The 8,264-nt window shown below is 44.4% G+C and overlaps 1 non-coding gene across 1 annotated transcript; it reads left to right on the top strand.

The window, feature by feature from the left end:
• The first annotated feature begins 1,355 nt into the window (after positions 1 to 1,355).
• Positions 1,356 to 1,415, top strand: LOC114632964. Its single transcript, XR_003713157.1, has one exon. It is a non-coding gene; the product is annotated as a U7 small nuclear RNA (small nuclear RNA).
• The last annotated feature ends 6,849 nt before the right edge of the window (positions 1,416 to 8,264 follow it).

Genomic DNA, 8,264 nt, shown 5'->3' with positions numbered 1-8,264 from the left:
TCAGAAAGATACAAGAACAGGTAGATACAAAGGCAAAAGAGTCCTGAGTTCAAGGCCAGTCTGGGATAAAGCAAATTTAGGTTCTGGAATGGTTGTAATGGTAATCTCAGGACAAGGTCCCACCCAGCTAAGTTTATAAAGGCAGACAGATCTCTAAAATTCTTTTCTAATGTTTAAAAACAAAACAAAAAAACATGTACTTGCTGTCCTTTTCCTTTTTTTTTTTTTTTTTTTTTGGTTTTTCGAGACAGGGTTTCTCTGTGTAGCCCTGGCTGTCCTGGTGCTGTCCTTTTCCTAAGAGTCAAGGGGCTAAGGTCATAGAGGCTGACTTGTGAGATGGCCAGAAGGAAGCCAGGCGGTGGTGGCGCATGCCTTTAATCCCAGCACTTGGGAGGCAGAGACAGGTGGATTTCTGAGTTCGAGAGTTCGAGTCTAGCCTGGTCTACAGAGTGAGTTCCAGGACAGCCAAGGCTACACAGAGAAACCCTGTCTAGAAAAAAACCAAAAAAAAAAAAAAGATGAGATAGCAGTTCTTTAGAATTTTTTTCTAGCTTCTAGAGCAGAGCTGTCTGGAGATCTCTGGAGAGTGAGCACAGCTCTTCAAGAATTTTTTCTAACAGGATTTCTGGTTTTGGTCAGAAAATCCATGAAGAGTGAACACAGCTCTTTTAGAATCTTTTCTAGCAACAGGATTTCTGACCTTGGTTGTATAAGGGTTCAAAAATTGCTGAAGGAAGACCCCAGACTCAGATAGTATGCAAAGACAAAGAATGTTTATTCTACAGAAACATCCAGCATTCAGAGGTTAACAATTCTCTAAAATGGCAACCATAGACAAAGGCGCGCAGGCCTTCTTATAGGGAATTGGGGGAACTCTCTACAAGGATTAAGTAATACAAAATTTCATTGGTAGGAGCTAGGGGGTCACAGACAGTCAGTAGTCTGTATTCCAATGTCATCCATATGATGAAATAGGGCTTCTTAGCACAGATGGCCCATTCTGAAATAAGATATTTTCCCATTTTTGTGGTTATCCCCAGGCTGTTCTTTGGGAGGGAGTTTTATGATCTTGTTCTGGATTTTATGGTCTGTCCCTGGAGCTGGTGTCTTATGGCCTAGTTTCAGGGACTTATGGTCTGTCCCTGGAGCTGGTGCCTTATGGCCCCTTTTTGAAATCCCATCTGGTAGTTAAATGGAGCAAATGGGGTCCTTAAATGGAGACAAACAGGGTATTTAAATAGATAAATGGGGTTTATGTTGTCCTTTCAATTGGAAATCCCAAGAATTACATAGAGAGTTAACACAGTTCTTTTAGAATGTTTTCTAGCAGCTATCCAGAGAGAAAACTGTCCAAAGAGTAAACACAGCTCTTTTAGAATTTTTTCTGGCTTTCTGATTTTGATCAGAAAACCCAAGAATTACTTTTAGAATTTTTAAAACAGGATTGATTTCTAACTTGGTGGGAAAATCCAAAAAAAAAAATTTATAGCAGGTTTTCTGACTCTGGTCATGATCATAAAGCCTATGAGCTATCCAGAGAGCGTTTAGACATGTCTCGAGCAGAGAGCACTGTCTCAAGCAGAGAGCGCTGTCTCAAGCAGAGAGCACTGTCTCGAGCAGGCTATAGAGCCAAGTGCTGTCTAGGGAGCCATCCCAAGCAGAGCATAGACTGTCAGCTTGTAACCCATGATTTGACTTTGAGTCATTTGTTTTGCTACTCCCAGACACCCCTTCTCTCTGGAACTCCTCTCCAGGCTGAGGCTGGTCCTTGGCAGATGCTTCAGTGAGGTGTCACATACTGGAGACTGTCTCCCAGGAACTGAGAACAAAGTCCAGACCTTTTCAAAAACAATGATGAATGCTTTATTATACACCGCGCCATTGCTTTGCTTTCCTCTACAGATCATCAAAGCCACTGTGACTGACCTGCTAAGGACACTGTTGTCAAAGCAACTGTTACTGACCTGCTAAGGATGCTGTTGCTAACTCCCATGTCATAGATGAGGTAACTGAAGTTGGGAAAGGTTGCATGAGTGACATTTGACTCCTACATTTCCATTCTTGGAGGGCCCTGCATCCTGAGAAGATGGAAGTGAGGTGTGTGTATGTGTGTGTGTGTGAGAGGGGTTGTTAGTGTCAATGTGTGTGTCACAGAGCATTGTCTGAGTCCTGTTAGTGTGTGTGTTTATTGTCTCAGGGAGACTATTAAAGTGAAAGAAATCTCTGTGATGGATCTTCTTGAATGTGGGAGAGAAGAAACCTGGAACTGAGAGGGAAAAAGTCACAAAGCCCAGCATAATGAGGCAGACACGTCTGATTAATAACAATGGGACAGTGAACACGCACACACATTCACGAATGTGCGTGTGCGCACACACACATGTTCATTTATAAAGAAATATAGAGGCAAGTGTGTTGGCACATGCCTGTGACTGCCGTACTTGGGGGCGAAGGAAGGGATGCAGTGTTTAAAGCCATTCGGGCTTTGGAGAGGGATCCTGTATCAAAATAGAAAGCAAGAAATATATACAAGTTAAGAGGCAGAATGAAACTTGAAGATAGCCAGGGGGTGGTGGCTCACGCCTTTAATCCCAGCATTTGGGAGGGAGAGGCAGGTGGATTTCTGAGTTTGAGGCCAGCCTGGTCTACAGAGTGAGTTCCAGGACAGCCAGGGCCACACAGAGAGACCCCGTCTCGAGAAAAACCAAAAGGAAAAAAAGAAAAAAGAAACTTGAAGATAATTTCATCTGGAACCCTGGTCACATTGAGAGACATACTTCAGAGTCTGTAAGAGACCTCTGGGGAGCTGCAGAGGTGGCCTGGTGGTTGACATTACTTCCTACCCCTTCAAGGGATTCAGCAGTCTCTTCTGGCCTCCACGAGCTTTCAAACAGCTGAAATACACACAGATGAACAAATACATAAACATTTAACTTTGTTTTGGTTTGCTTTTCTTTTTCGACCAGGCTGGCCTCTAACTCAGAAGTCTGCTTGTCTCTGCCTCCTGATTGCTGGGATTAAAGGTGTGCGCCACCACCATCCACCTAACATTTACTTTTTTAAAAAAGAGCACATTCACTTTTTATGCTGTAGAAAGGCCCGTGTTGTTTGTTCTGAACCAGGCTAAATCTGAATGTTACCTAAATGGCCACTCAGGAGAACTGTGAGATTTGGTGGCTTTGGTGTAAGCACCGCCCTGTTCCCCGTCAGCAGAGTCAATAATGAAGGAAAAGCAGAGTCTCAGTCACAAAGCCAACCTCATGGCCAGAGAAGCAGGAGTAAACTATGGATTGGGTGGTTGCCTTTGTCCTCTCCCTAAGTCATCTGTCGACTAAGGTTGAGAAGGAAGACCTTCAGGAGCCTAATCCAGTCTTAGGTTGCTGGCTCTCAGATAAAGCTCAGTTGAAGAAATCATTTCCAAGGGCTGATGAGAGGTCTTTGCAAGTAAAGATGCTTGCTGCTAAGCCTGATAATCTGAGTTCAAGCCCCAGGACCCACATAGTGGAAGGAGAAAACTGGAGTGCTCAACACATGCACACAAGTGACCATGCACTCTCATGTGTGCTCGTGCACACACAAATAAAAAATAATAAAGATTCACTTCCTTTCCCCCCAGTATTCTGCTTGCAGTCTTCAGAAAAAGATGTAGAACTCTCAGCTCCTCCTGCACCATGCCTGCCTGGATGCTGCCATGCTCCCACCTTGATGATAATGGACTGAACCTCTGAACCTGTAAGCCAGTCCCAATTAAATGTCCTTATAAGAGTTGCCTTGGTCATGGTGTCATGTTCACAGCAGTAAAACGCTAACTAAGATACCATGCTAATGGCCAAAACTCAAGATGACCCCACTTGAAAAACATCTTTCTTAAGCCCTCTGTACTGAAGTAGCATCTTCTCTTTCTCAACAAACAAGGAATCCACAACTCCCCTGTTGCTCCACAAAGGGGCAGGGAGCGTGTGATGAGGCTTCACTGTGAGTTATTCCCCAGCTGAGCCCAGCTCCTCGTAGAGGAGAGTGAAATGCAGCTTGGCACATTCTAGTCTTGTCTGATCGCAGTCACAGGATAAGCAAATCATTTTTATTTAAAACCAAAGAGCCCTATAATTTATTCATGAATGCCACACATTAGGCCTCCCATCTTGATTTAGTTGCCTTCTTCGAGGCAAATTTATAAGACCTGAATTATGCACAAAATGCTCCCAGGCTAATAGAAGAAAATACTCGAAATATCCCCAATACAATACAGCGTGGTGGTGAAGGACACAGGTTCTTAAATCAGACCACAGTGCTTTCAAATCCTGGCTTCACTACTGCGGACAAGTTACCCTCTCTGTGCCTTGATTTCCCTGTCTGAGGAATGGTGCTGCAGATAGTGGTATCACAGAGCTATTGAGAGAGTTAAGTAGCAAGCATGTGTATAAAACACCAGTAACCATAATGACTGCCATGCAAGCATTTGCTATGGTTATCTCTGGTTATGGTTATAACATTTCTGGTATAAGCCCCTGCCCAGTGAGATGCCTTGGCAGGTAAGGGCACTTGCTGCCAAGCCTGATAGCCTGAATTTGATCCCTAGGACCCACATGGTAGAAGGAGAAAACTGATTCCTACCTCTGTCCTCTGACTACCACCACACACACACACACAGTAAGTAAATAACACATTATCTAAATGATAGGCATCTCCAACCTGATGTCACAACACGCAGGAATTTCTTACATTTCTTACATTTCCACAAGGAAGACCCACCAAGGCAGGAGGAGGGATCTTGTCTAAGATTTGGGTAGTTTGGATTCTTGGGTTTATTGATGCAAAAAGTACAGCTCTCAGCTCAAAGGGAAAAAGACATAGTTTATTCAGACCGTGGCCCGAGAAACATGGAGCAAAGTCACCCCAGGGGCCCAAGTTCCCAGGCAGAAGTGGTTTCATATAGAAGAACTGAGAAAGTCAGAAATCAAGGTAAGTTTAAAATATATTGGTACATCAGAGAGGTGGTTACAGCAAGATGAGGGAAGGCTGGTCTATAGGCTTCAGATGCTATCTGATAGCATTTTTATAGCTTTGGGATTCTCAGGAGTTAGTGGTCTTCTAAGCTTATAGATTCCAAAAGGTTTTAAATGTTAGTGACAGCATGTTAGCTCTGACATGGAAGTGGGTGAGGAATAGCTGTTCAGGGGGCTAAAGCTAGTCCACAGTAGAGTAATTAGCCCCTGGACCTGCAACATCCCAACCCCTCCACATCCAGTGCGGTTTATCTCACTGAAGAGCATTCCACCTCATAATTTTGATACCAAAAGAGGGGTTCCCTCTTTGAATTCTTATACTATTTAGTAAAAGAACTTAGAAATGAAATCGGAAGAAGCTGGAGGATGTTTTTATTAGAATTTGAGAGAAAACACTGGGATAGGCAAGCTGAAAATCCTACCTGCTGACAGGAGGAGGGAGATGGAGACAAGGAAAAGATGGAACCTTTTAAGCCATAGCCCAAGAAACAGCCAGGTTCAGCCACGGAGGCCAGCAATCAGGTGAGTGCTCAGGGAGTGTTGGGGACTCCTCCGGTGTCACGGGAAGCAGCCAGGTTCAACCAGTATCCAAAGGAAAATGATAAAGGAAAAGGGAAATTACGGTTTTCTGAGAAGTCAGAAAGGTCAGCAGATGCTACAGTTCTGCATGAGGTCGCCTAGCAGGTGACCACACTGGTGGCAACGTTTTATTCCATGTTGTGTGAGTGTCTGTCTGTGTGTATATTTGTACTCCCTGCGTGCCTGCTGCCTTTAGGGACCAGTGGAAACCATCGGATCTAGGATTCTAGGGAGGGTGAGTCCATGAGCTCGTTAAGGGGGTAATTAGTCCTCCTGTGTCCTTAATATGTCTTTGGGTGAGTCTGCTTTCTTTTTTAGGGGGCCAGGTGATTGATAGGGCCAGGGAGATTAACTCATTAAAGGAGGAGACCTTAGTATGCAGTGCTTGTGTAACTTAGAGTGGCCGGTCACCACCCAGTGCCAGGGGCAGAATTGAGACTCTATTCTTTAGCTTAAGGGCCTCAAGAGATCTGGATACTGCTACACTTTCACTTGGTAATTGTGAAGGGGGTTCTTGAAAAAGGGGCTTCCCTTCCTAGAGTTACCTGGAAAGCACAATGCAGGGTCTGTCCTCAGTGGCCTCCAAGGCTGATGGTGTTTGTAACATTTCCCCATTGAGAGCTGAGACCCTTAAATCAGTAAGGACAGGAACCCTTAAGTCCTTGTGGCATTTCTGGCCTCCATCCAGGACAGGTCCTTTCTAGCTTTCAGTCAAGGACCTGAACCAGGCCCCTAACCCTAACTACACTGTATCTCTTTCCAGGCCCCTAACCCTGACTACACTGTATCTCTCTCCTGAACCAGGCCCCTAACCCTGACTACACTGTATCTCTCTCCTGAACCAGGCCCCTAACCCTGACTACACTGTATCTCTCCAGGCCCCTAACCCTGACTACACTGTATCTCTCCAGGCCCCTAACTCTGACTACACTGTATCTCTCTCTCCAGGCCCCTAACCCTGACTACACTGTATCTCTCTCTCCAGGCCCCTAACCCTGACTACACTGTATCTTTCTCCTACCCTCAGCAGTGCAAGCATCTCCTGAACTTTAGGACCTGAAGCCTTTAAGATCTAAAGGACTTATCTCCTAATTCCATCACATAGAGATTAAGAGTTTCTTTTTAAAGATTTATTTATTTTATATAAATGAGTACACTGTTACTGTCTTCAGACACACCAGAAAGGGTCATCAGATACCATTACAGCTGGTTGTGAGCTACCAAGTGGGTGCTGGGAACTGAACTCAGGACCTCTGGAAGAGCAGTCAGTGATCTTAACCACTGAGCCATCTCTCCAGCCCTAGGATTAAGTTTTAATACAAATTTTAGGCAATACAAACACTGAAATGATAGAAGAGGTATTTTACTGAAAAGGCAAGGCAACAGAGCTGGGTGTAGTGGAACATTCCTGTGGTCCTAGCCCACTGGAGACTGAAGAACAAAGGTCTTTAACTTGGAAGCCAACCTGAGCTACAAATTAAGTTTGTTGTTGGACTACTTATCGCTATCCAGTCTCAAACAACAAACACGGCAGAGACAAAAAGAAAAGTCTTGTTTCTGAACTTACCCTTTCCTTGAATTTCGTATGTTTACAGCCCAATTTTTTTTGTCATGTGGTAGCAACCCTTAGGGTCCTTCTTAGATGAGAAGGATTTTAGTCATTTTGAAGCCCCTTATATCTATGTTATCGAGATAAACCCACACTTCTAACTTAGATTTATGTTAGGACAGAAACCCAAGGCCATTTGTAGCAGTGTATGACCGCCAGAGAGATCATTTGTATAATGTACAATCCAGCTATAAAGACAAGTATCAGGACAGGACGCTTGACTATAGACTCCTTCAGACAAATCCCTTGTTTGAAGAGCAATGAAACGTCTAAAAGTGGAAATGAGGAAAGTTTGAGCCCTTTCTGCTGTGGATGGATGTTTGTGGGCTATTAACTGAAGAGGGTTCAGAAACAAGGGATGAATGGCATGCTAATTCGGGGTTGAATGGAATAATGGGACACTCTTGGAAATTTAAGAATCGTTCCTAATGGGGCTTGTGTATTTGCAATTCAGCGGACCAGTATGCTTAAACTCAGAGATGATGAGGGCTCTCGGAACAAAATTACAGAAGTAAATTTAGTAAGGAGGGTCAGAAGAGGTAGAAATTGAGATAAAGTCAACGTTCTGGCCTGACGTCTCTATTTCCTGACTCACTAGCAATCCTGACTGAGGGGTAGTGCTCTAACTAGAAGCTAAAAGCAGTCCTTGGGCAGATGGTTAGACCCTAGAAGAAGTTGCAGACGTGATGTCCGTCATTGCCAGGTCACCTTCGAAGACAGTGATGCTTGGGGCGGAACATTGGATGTTTGTAAAGGAGAATCAAAAGGTGGCCGGAGGGTCGGGTCGGCAAGCATATACTCCGGTGACAGGTGCAAATACGTTGTCCTGGAATTCTTGGTTGTTTTTTGTTGTTGTTGTTGTTTGTTTATTTTTGTTTTGTTTTGTTGTTTCGAAACAGGGTTTCTCTGTGTAGCCCTGGCTGTCCTGGAACTCACTCTGTAGACCAGGCTAGCCTCGAACTCTCGAACTCAGAAATCCACCTGCCTTTGCCTTTCAAGTGCTGGGATTAAAGGCATGCGCCACCACCGCCGGGCTGTCCTGGAATTCTTAATAGTGTCCCTTTCCAGTC

Source organism: Grammomys surdaster, unplaced genomic scaffold (assembly GCF_004785775.1).
Source record: "Grammomys surdaster isolate TR1022 unplaced genomic scaffold, NIH_TR_1.0 472, whole genome shotgun sequence".
NCBI lineage: Eukaryota > Metazoa > Chordata > Mammalia > Rodentia > Muridae > Grammomys > Grammomys surdaster.
Note: the sequence above shows the minus strand (reverse complement) of the source record. Positions and strands in the feature narration are given on the sequence as shown.